Consider the following 11,377-nt stretch of genomic DNA (forward strand, 5'->3'; position numbering starts at 1 on the left):
TGCGTAAAAGTCACTTATCTTGCATTATTAATTTCTCATTTAATTTAGCGTAAATATTAATTTAGAGCTTCCCATAGCTCTAATTAGATAATTTTATTGATCGAGAGGTCTTGTTTATTTTGTGCCAAGTTGGCTGACAGAAGACAGAAGATGTTTATTTCCTTTTTCTTTTCACCTTTTTACCTCTCGGAGAGTATGTCATTGAGGAAAAACATAGGGACTATTACGTCATTTAGACCTCACTACAGCGTGACGAGAGAAACAGATACGTAATTCATATCACTAGTTGGATTATAACTAAATATGATATGATTCTATCTCTATTTGTTCTGTTTGAAGAACGGAAGAATATATAGAACAATCTTTCTTTGCATTGTGAAGTCTCAGATCTCTTTTTAATTAATCAATGTATCATATTTTAGGATCCTCAATTCTAATTAAATTCAAATGATCTATATTGACCAAAAAATCATTTTAGTTGCTGAAATGGTTACTAACAAAACTAATAGTGGCAAGTTTGGCCAAGAGTATTTTTCAGCAAAGAGTGTACTAGTTTCTAAAGTTAAAATGTTTGGCCAAACTTTTAAAAGGATAGAAAGTATTTCTAAGAGGAATTGAAGTAGCTTTTGAGTAGAGAGAAAAAATAATATCTTCCCAAAAATACTTTTAAGAACAAGACACTTAAAAATAATTTTTAAAAGCTTGGCCAAATATTAATTACTGGTGTGATGTAAGCAATCTACCCGAATATAAGCATCACTAGTTGATTACGGAAAAAATTCAAAAATAGCCAGATTTACGAGTGATCATTCAAAAATAGCCATAGTTTCAAAAGTCATCGAAATTTAGTCACTTTTCATGTAAAGATACATCTGAACAAAAACACCGGAAAATACTCCAGCATAATATACTGGACTCCGGTATATTATACTGGATTGGTCTCTGTTGCAGTAAAATAGTGACTATTTTTCGATGACTGGACAAATGATGGCTATTTTTGATTGACCAGTCCGAAAACTGGCTAGCCCGTGCAATTTTGACGCTGATTACGGAAACAACTTTCTATATGAGTAAATGACTTAAAAAATCCGAAAGACTACAAACCAACGACATAAAAGATAACTATTCGAGTGCACTGAAAAATAGAATTATATTTAACTGTTGATCAAATATATTCATCTTCAACCAGTGATATGCTGCATGATAGATGGAAAAACTCTAATATGAAGTGGCATTCAAGTTAAATTTATAGATAACGTTATCACTAGTACAATTTTAGACCGCGTAAACACATCGAATTCATGCAATTCCATACTCAGTGCTCCAAAATTACCTCTACTATTTGTCTCCGATTTGAAGCACATCTAGAATTTGAAGTTTATGAGTTTCTATCACAATCTCAAATTAATAAACTATAATTAGATTCACCATATATATAATGCTCTAGATCCGCCACCGATTGATTATTACATTTTTAACATATTTCATAGCAAGAACTTAACTGGACAGTTTGTACAGGGTTTGTCTCCTCTCTCCAAGTGGTACCGGTTGGACAAGGCAATTCATCAGACAGTTAGCCGACATTCAAAACCAGGGGCAAGATCTTCACCACAAGTGTTAACATCCACGCCGGTGACTTCCGCCGCCGGTGGGCCCACCCAACAGCGGCGCTCCATTTCTAGAACCTTCTCAGGACTACCTGAAAACATGGCTTCCACAGTGCCGTCTTTTCTGTTCCTAACCCAACCACTCAAACCCAAATCCGTCGCATTATCTACTGTCCAACCCCTATATGATACACCTTGTACTCTCCCTTTAATCACAACCCTCACCTGTAAAATTCGCTATCCATTTTTCAAACAGATCCTGAAAAAATTACTACCAAAATTTAATAAGAGAAGAAGGAAAAATTGAGCTTACAGTTTTAATATGAGCTGTAGAACTGGGATCGGACATTGGTTGACGGAGAAGAAGCCCACAGAAGTGCAGGAACAGTGGTGAAGACGATTATGGCAGATGGAGAATAGGAAAAATGCCGAAATTAAAATATGAAAAATAGAATACAGTAAAGGGAACTGGATTATGGACTTAACTTGTCGGGGCTCTATTTAGTAAAAATTGCACGGAACGTCCTATTTGGTCGCCCCCATTTAACCTATGCCCATTTTTTTAAAAACTTTTAACTTGTACTCACTTTTTAAATAACTTCAGCCTCATTTCTCCTCCTCCTCCTCCTCCTCCTTCTTCTTCTTCTTCTTCTTCTTCTTCTCCTCCTCCTCCTCCTCCTCCTCCTCCTTCTTCTTCTTCTTCTTCTTCTTCTTCTTCTTCTTCTTCTTCTTCTTCTTCTTCTTCTTCTTCTTCTTCTTCTTCTTCTTCTTCTTCTGCTGCTGTTGGTGCTGCTATGAAACTTCAGTTCATGGAATGATTGCCATAAATATGAACTATAAAATTCAAAAGTAGGGAGTCGAGTTGTTCTTATGTGAAATTTTTCCCATTTTATCCGCTTTGGATTGGATTGTGCATAGATAGATTTGTTAGATGATAACAGTGGAACCGTTCGACAGTCCTTCCATTCTAAACAAATTTATCCAAAAGTTTCTCAAACCAAGATAATGGTTTGTAGGAAACAACAGTTCGCGATAAGCACCATGGAGTTTATGAAACCATTTCTAGTTTTCTTTTTCCCTTTAGAGTACGACTTTATTCTTCTTGTTTTTGGTGTGCTGTTTTACTTGGACTTGCCAAAAGAAATGGTGCTTCTATCTGCTTTGGATTGGATCGTACATGCTGAAGTTAATCAAATATAGAACAAAAACTTTAGCTCTATAGCTGAAGTTCGCCAGTTATAAGTTCGCCAGTTACAAACAAAAACTTCAGCTCTAGAGCTGAAATTCGCCAGTTACAAAATAAAAACACAAAAACAAAAACTTCAGTTGTAGAGCTGAAGTTCGCGAGTTACAAAACAAACTTCAGCTCTAGAGCTGAAGTTCGCCAGTTACAAAACAAAAACTTCAGTTCTAGAGCTGAACTTCAGGTCTGGCTACTAGAATGCTGAAGTTTTGCGTGATTGCCTTTGCTACTTCAGCGTTGTATGCTGAAGTTATGCGAAAAAAACGGGTACGCTTGTAATTTTTTTTGCAAAGCGGGTACAAGTTAAAACGTGACACAAAAAGCGGATGTAGATGCAAATGTCCCCTCTATTTATATAGACCCATATATTATAATTTTTGCTATGGACCTATAAAATTCTCTCTTTATCTCAATGGAAATGACACCAGGTAGCCACTTTTAAGCATGTCGTTTAAAATATATCTATACTTTACAATGTACTTAAAAATTAGCCAATTTTGTTCATACTTTATGATGTCCTAGAGTTTAAACCTCAAAGCTCAAAATTTAGGACATCGTGATCTAAAGTTCGAAACTTGTGTCCAGAAGTTCTAATCTTATGTCCTGAATTTCAAATTAGCAACTCAAATCTTCAAGACGCTAAGTTCTCAATTTCCAAATTTAGGATACTTAGTCTTGAAATTTGGGTGAATTGACTAATCTTTAAATACATTGTAAATTATGAATATATTTTAAATAACATGCTTAAAAGTGGTTATTGCTGCACTTCGCCCTTAATTTGATTCTAGCTTTTTCGAGTAGTCAAAGAATATATTAAAGTTGAATAAGAAATTTTAATTTAGTAGAAAAAATATGACACTAAAATTTAAATTTTGAATAATTTAAAAAATTTAAGTTTTTAAAAGTTGTACAAATCATATTAATAATGATCTATTTAGCAAACATTTCGTGACCGTTTCACTTTGAAGAAAGGTATTTCATAAGCTAGAATAGAGGAAGCATCTTATTATTTTTCTTGTCACCGTGTTATAGGAGGGAGTGCACAAACACAATAGGGGAGGTCGAATTCCAAATCTTTTCTCTCGAGTATATTTGTTACCAAAAAATATACGGCATTTTGGGATATATGCGTATAGCCGCCGCGCGTGGCTAAAGGTCAACCAAAAAAAAGAGCTCAAACTCTTTTTTTTTTTTTTAGTTCCACTGAGTCTTAGAGCTCCTATTTAGGAATTAGTTAGCGGTTATTTTGTCCTAAAAAATTAAACTAAAAATCTTAATTTTCGGACAATTGAGGAGATTTGTGTCCCAGAAATTGAACTTGAAAAGTTAAATTCATGACATATTGGCTAATTCTCAAGGAATCTTTACACAAATAGACGGTGATATTCATTATTTACGTTTTTTTAGTCATATGCATGGATTATACATTGATTATACATAATTATACACATATTATACATAATATATGCATATATTACATCTCAAGCGGTTTTTTTTGTTTAAGAAGTAAGGCAGACGACTATTTGGGTTAATTGTTCAATTCCTCCTAAATATCAGCCTTAAAAATGGTTACGTGGTCTCACTTTTGCTTGGTTATAGTCCAGTTTAGGGGTGTCAAATGAGCGGGTTGGGTCGATTTTGGGCGGGCCAAAATGGGTTGAGTCAATAATTGGGCAGGTCAAACTACTTGGGCTAAGATGGGTTGGGTCAAGATAGACTAAAATTTGGATCATAGCCTAATCCGCCATACTTTTATCAAGCTTGACTTAATATGTATTATTTTCTTATGAATTATATAATTACTAAATAAGACTTTTTTTTCTTTTGTTATGGTCATATATAACATATCAAACAAAATAAAATTATTTTTAAGATATTTTGATAAAGTTACTCATGGATCAATTTGGGCTAAAATCAGCTTAATTTTAAATGGGTTGAGATGAATTGGGCCAAGATGGACTGAGCTTAATAAATGAGTGGGTCAATGACCAGCCCAACCTTGGACGGGTCGAGTAAGTTATTTAGGTTGGGGCAAAGATTGACAGCCCTAGTCCAGCTTAAAGAAATGGGCTTGTGATATAACTAGTTGGGCTACATAGTTTATTTGGATTTCTACAAGAGGTCAAAAGCCCAATTTCTAGTCCATAGATTCCTTTGAAATAAACCTTTTATATAGTAAATATTTTATGAATTTTTTTAATAAAGATATGGTGCCGCACACACTTCAGTATCTTTTTTTTATATTTTCTGCAGTCATTTTTAATATTCAACCCCATGAATATTAGACTATGGTCTATGCCTCAAGCTTATCCATATCCAAATAAGCCACGACTTAGGCAGTACGAAATATACCAAAAAGTCAAACAAGAAACAAAATTAATTCAATCAAGAAATGATAGTCAGAAATCAGAATTAAATCTTTCTACTGTAAAAGAATCTTTTCAAAGTCTGCTTCTTGCCTTTCAAAGTGTGTTTCACAGTTCACACAACGGCGGGGAACAGAAATATTTGTTCAAAATATTTATGTTATTAGGTGAGGGACACAAGGGCCACTATATAAAAATTCTAATTACATCTTATGCTATGTAACATATTAAACCTTACTATGTTTAACTGGTACTAAATTTTTTTAATGATCTTGTGATTTGTATGCAACTCTCTAATTGGACAAATCAGTATTTAAGAGTTAATAATTTAATAAAGCATTGTAGTTCATTCGAGCTCTCGAGTGATATTATGAGCTCCTAAAATGATAATAATTATAATCCTTTGCCATCCATCTAGGTCGTGCCTTCTTACAATCTTTTTATGACTTTAAAAAGTATCACTAGAGTTTAAGAATTATTTACTTATATATACCAACATTTTTTCAGTATTTTATCGATGTGGGATACGAGGATGTTGCACACACACTCAAGATTCTCGCTGAGGTTTGCCTCACCATCTCCTTTGCCCTACCACCTCCTTCGCAAAGATATGTGGAAGAGTGGTATTCGCCTAAACCCAATTGACTGTTGAGGTTTGCCCCACTATCATACAAGATTGTATGTAGAGTGGATTTAATATCATAAATAACAGTTCAATCACCACCAAAGGATGTGGTGCAGTGGATGAGACTGCTCTTCCCTTAATCAGAGGTCTCGGGTTCGAGCCCTGTGTACGGAAAAATCCTTGGTAGGGAGCGCTCCTCCCCCCGAATGGGGCCCTACACGGCGCGAATCCGAATATAGTCGGGCTTCAATGCGGGTACCGAACACCGGATGGAAAACAAAAAAAAGTAGTTCAATCCATTAATAATATTATTCGTTTAAGGCCTAGGCTGACACGCCTTTAAAATGCATCATATACCTAACATCTCTTTCGCGTTTTAACGATGTGAGATTTGTATGTGGGCGAAGGACAAATTTTAACTACAATGAGTTTCAATAGTCTCTTCTTCCATTAAAACAAGAAAAGTGAAAACTAGTTAGAAGTAATGTCCTAAAGAAAAACAATATAGTGCTGCGGGTGAACCTGGTTTTTGAATAATACTAGTCTATATGGAACAACCAACAATTACTACTACTATTTTTTTACTAGAAAGGTAGATTAGGACAATAGTAAATTTGTTCCGTGTGACCTATAGGTCACGTGTTTGATCCGTGTAACTAGCCATTAATACTTGCATTAGGATAACATATTTACATCAGTCTTTGGGATGCAGTCATTTTCAAACTCTGCGTGAATACAAAATGTCTAGTGGACCGAATCACTCTTTTTATTTTTGACTAATGGCTGGCTTGTTCCACACGAGGTTAGTGTTCTCAACTTAATTTTTTTCTTCCCTAGCTATGAATTGTAAAGGGAAGCTTCATTTGAATGTAACTTTGACTTGAAATATTCTACTTTGGTTTAATTCTTATTCGTCTGTATACTTTGTCCAAATGAAGCAATAATTCTTCATTTTTTTTTCTTCTTTTCCTATTGCTCTTGTCTTTTCTTGACTGCTTGTTTTAATATGATTCAAAAGAGTGTTCTTTTGATAATAACAATTAATCATCGTTTAATTTTCCTTATTCAAATATCATAGTTTTGGATTGGGATCATCACATAACAAGGCATAATGATCGCAAATACTTTATTATGTTTTTGTACGATGTAAATAATTGACTTTAATTTAAACACCACAGAAAAAAGCTTCTTTTTCCCTTTTTAACCATTATATTAACTCAAGGACAATCGAATAAATAATTAAAATTTTTGGAATATTACAAATATGCTAGCATTAATTTATATTTCACACAAAAAATCAAGTACTAGCCAACTAGGTACTAAAAAATGTATATTTTTAGCCGCTCAAAAAAAATTAGCCGACAAAATATATAATATATGTATATTATTACATATAATATACTTATTTTATACACTTTTGGCTAGCAAATACAATTAGTTTCGGCTAACCGGCTAATTTTATATTTTGCCCTACTAAAAATATATAAGAACATCCAGTTTCTTCTTCAATTTTTTTTTTAGAATAATTTATTATTCTCTAATGTTCAATTATTTTTGGGTTGTGAAAGTTTTGAAAAGGAAAGGTAAATAATATATATATTAGTAACAACCTCTATACCCACGGGTGGGTTTTTTGGATTTTGGCGTACAAATTCAAAATCCACAATGGCAGCATGCAAGAATGACGTGGAATGGACCCCACTGTTTTCCTAAGTCATGTTTGGTGTGTTGTTCCTATTTTATCCTCCTCTTAGTCAAAAATATTATTCCTCAAATCCCTTTTAGTTCATACTCACATCCAAATACATTAGTAAAAAAAGCCACGTCATCCATTGCCATTCATACATGCCCATAAATGGCATACCATGTCATGAGTTATGATCATCATCATATGCATAGATGTCATTAAGTTTTGGCTATATTATCAAAATGGTATTAAGACTTTCACTAATAAATTTTAAGGGATAATTACTTTTTATACTTGAAAATAAAAATATTCACAATTACCTGTTTATTATATTCAAGGGAAAATACACAAGGTGCCCTCCAAACTATCCGAAAAAGTGAGTTACACATTTTAACTTTACGGGCGACCTCTTACCTGCTTATCCTAGCCATTTGAGTTTCATAGAAAGCTTTATTTTGTAACAGAATAGATTTATCGCTAATTTTTCATACCCTATGCTCGTTGTGGTCCACTAATCGGTGAAAAATTAATATAGAATCTAAAGTAACGGATTAATGCATTTAATTATTGATTTGAATATGTATATCGTTTTCTTAATATTTTTGAACTTTTTTTACATATCTAGAAACCACATGAAAATATTATAAATTATATTTCTAAATTTAAGAATATTTAAAATTAATGCAACGAAAATTATTTGACTCCTTAAACGATAATATTTTTTTAAGGCATAGGGTATGCATTTGTATTCAAAGAATTTGGAAAGAGTTATGTTCTATGATTTCATTTTGAAATCCTTGACACCTCTCTTGGAAATATTTTTTTTTTTGTGGTTGAAATGGCTAATTATTTATGTTTAATTTTTTTTCTCCAGAAGAAGCCAAAAACATGGCCACGTCATAATTAGAGCTGAGTCAGAGGCATTGGAAGGTCAATCTCATGACTCATTGCCACAATGACTCTTTTTCTCTCTATGCTTTTGGTGCTGTCTTTGTAATAAAGGCAATATATAGTTGATGGGAACCATTTCCTCAATAAACTTCATTATTTTTTTATGGATCTAATTAAATTAGGCCATTACTGAAATCTCTTCCTTTTTAATAGAAACATTTCAGAGATGTCACTGTACTCCTATTAATTTATTAGTTTAGTGGTTTACAAATCTCCAAACCCTTTCTTAATTACCTTGGACCACACTAGTGATTTTATTACTACATGTATTAATTTTTTTTTTTAGGTATTCTTTGGTTTCAGTTGATTAAAATGTGTGGGCATACATAATCACATGTGTTAGAGTTTAAACGTTTAATACAACCTTTTTAATCATGTGGTATTTGAAATTTGTTGGTTCGATCCATTGGCGGAGGCGGAGCCACCTAGGAGCCACCTAGCTTATTCGCGAGAAAAATATATTAGGTAGGTAGGTAATTTTTTTTATTATATGTATATATAGTATATGTTAATTATCTTTAATTTGTTTTGTAGGTTTGCTTTATATATTTTGACATCTTTAATGAAAATCCTAATTATCATTGACCCAAATAATTCACAAATTGGAAAAATTACACTGTATTGACACTCTCAAAATAATAGCTGAAAAATATATGATTTTTGTATATTTATGTGTTACATATAAAAAGTATGCAAATTTGATATATTTTTTCGGCTACCGAATATAAATAGTTTCTCGCGTGGACTAAAAATGATAATACCCCATCCAAATTCATGCCTAGTAAAATTCAATTTAAAAGGAAAACACTTCCTACCAATTTTTTTAAAGACATTAAATATAACAAATAGCCATTCTAGGACTTGGGATTTGGGGGTGGGGAGGGGGTGGGGGGGGGGGCATGCAAAAGTCCTATGGCTTGCAAAAGTCGGTTGTAAATTTGGATTTCGATGTGTAAGTGACAAAGATACTTGAATGCAGGCCTAAGGAAATGAATTTATAATGAGTCGGTACTATCACGAATTTAAGATTTTTAAAATATGAGTGATTACTAAAAAAAGGAGAAAAAAAAAGTATTGATCCACTATTTTTTGGATAAATAATTCAATATTTAATTATTAATTATAAACTATATATATACATAAAATATTTAATTTAACAAAAAAATTATGAGTTCACGTACCCTATAATTGAGCCTAAATCTGCACCCAAGTCAGCGATCGGCTCAATCTTAGTAAAACACCCTAACTAAGATCGAGGACGTCGACGAAGATGTTTCAATATATTTTTCATGAAATCTCATCACTATGTATTAAGTAATACTCGAATAAATCATAATACAATTATACAACTATCAATTATGGATATGATGTGGGTTTGAAGCTGCATTTTTCATGTTTTAGCTGGATTTCTTAATGTATGAACCATGCCACCAATTCCTTCTGGAAGCTTCCACGACAATAATAACATATTCAGTGTAATTTCGTAAGTGATGTCTCAGAAGGATAGTGTGTACACATATGTTACTCTTATCTTACGAAGGTAAAGAGGTTGTATTCCGATAAATTCTCGGCTCAAAAAAAGTATAGTCACAATATTTTCGAGAAGCTTCTAATTGGCTGCATTTAAGGTACACTATTGTGTCTCATTTACTTGGTTCTTATGCCAAGAGAATATTTTAATTATTAATTATTATATATAAGCATATCGTAATTAGCCTTCCTAATGGAAAAACGAGTCGTGGAGAACACATTTACAAATAAAAGACAAATACTAAAACTTGCAAATAATTTGTTGCATAAGACAAACATGTACGTAGTCAGCAAAGCATGATTTGAAATTAAGAATTGGGATAAACATATAGCAAATAAATTTAAAAAGTTTTAGTTAATTTATATCACTAGATATTGTTTGAGGTAGGTACATACGTGGCCTTTATTATTGAAGAATATGACCTCATCTTGCTATCCATCCTACCAAAAAAAAGATAGAAAAAGAAAAAACGATCAAAAGCATGCCTTTTGCGTAGGGTATTCAAAGGCTACTATGACCTATTTAAAATAAGGTGTTAGCTGGCTTCTTATGTTGTGTACCTAAACCTACAGTATTATATATAAATAGGATTTAATTAAGTTAAATATTCACGGATAATAATGCCAAGGGCAGCCCGATAAACAAGACATCCTGCATTAAGTAATCTGCCCTAATGCAAGTATTAGTGATTGCTTCCATGACTCGAACCTCTGACTATAGATCACACGGAGAAAACTTTATCGTTGCTCCAAGGCTCCCCTTCATTCACGAATAATAACATCACATATTAATTTAGAGAGTAAGTTATTGTGTCCTTATATCATTTCGAACAATTATAACGTTATAAGTTACTCTTACTAGTTTATAATCAGAGTTGTGTTACGTTCAAAGTAAAGTTTGTTTTCACAACATATAACAAAAATGAACTAGATTTTGGGGTTGAATTACTCTCGGCATCTATTTTATTAATATACACTGAAAACAGTAAAGTTGTCTTGTAGTAACTATAAAATTGTCTCTATATGACCTATAGGTTATGGTTCGAGTCGGGGAAGCAACCACTAATATTTGTATTATGGTAGGCTGTCAACATCACACTTCTTAAGGTGCAGCTCTTTTCTGGAATGCGGGAACGCGGAATAATTTGTGCACCGAACTGCCATTTTTTACACTGAAACACTAGTTGAATCATCAACTAAATTAGAGTGTCTTCTTGTCATCACTTATCTCTATTCTGAAGTTGGTCGTAAATGGATGTGGTTTATCTTAATGTGGCTGACTTTAATTATGTTTTCCTTCAGTACTCAATTATTTTCAAAAATATTATATGTACAATATTGCTTTGCTGTGAAGTGGCTCCCATTTTC

At 32.9% G+C, this 11,377-nt stretch overlaps 1 long non-coding RNA gene across 1 annotated transcript; it reads right to left on the reverse strand.

Moving 5' to 3' along the window:
* Window positions 1-1,206: 1,206 nt before the first annotated feature.
* On the reverse strand, window positions 1,207-2,078 carry LOC104232142 (uncharacterized). The gene is made up of 2 exons (XR_011400999.1): window positions 1,921-2,078; window positions 1,207-1,832 (listed from the first exon to the last, which is right to left on the reverse strand). It is a non-coding gene; the product is annotated as an uncharacterized lncRNA (long non-coding RNA).
* Between the last annotated feature and the right edge of the window lie 9,299 nt (window positions 2,079-11,377).

The sequence above is a fragment of the Nicotiana sylvestris genome, chromosome 7, assembly GCF_000393655.2.
Source record: "Nicotiana sylvestris chromosome 7, ASM39365v2, whole genome shotgun sequence".
Taxonomy (NCBI): Eukaryota; Viridiplantae; Streptophyta; class Magnoliopsida; order Solanales; family Solanaceae; genus Nicotiana; species Nicotiana sylvestris.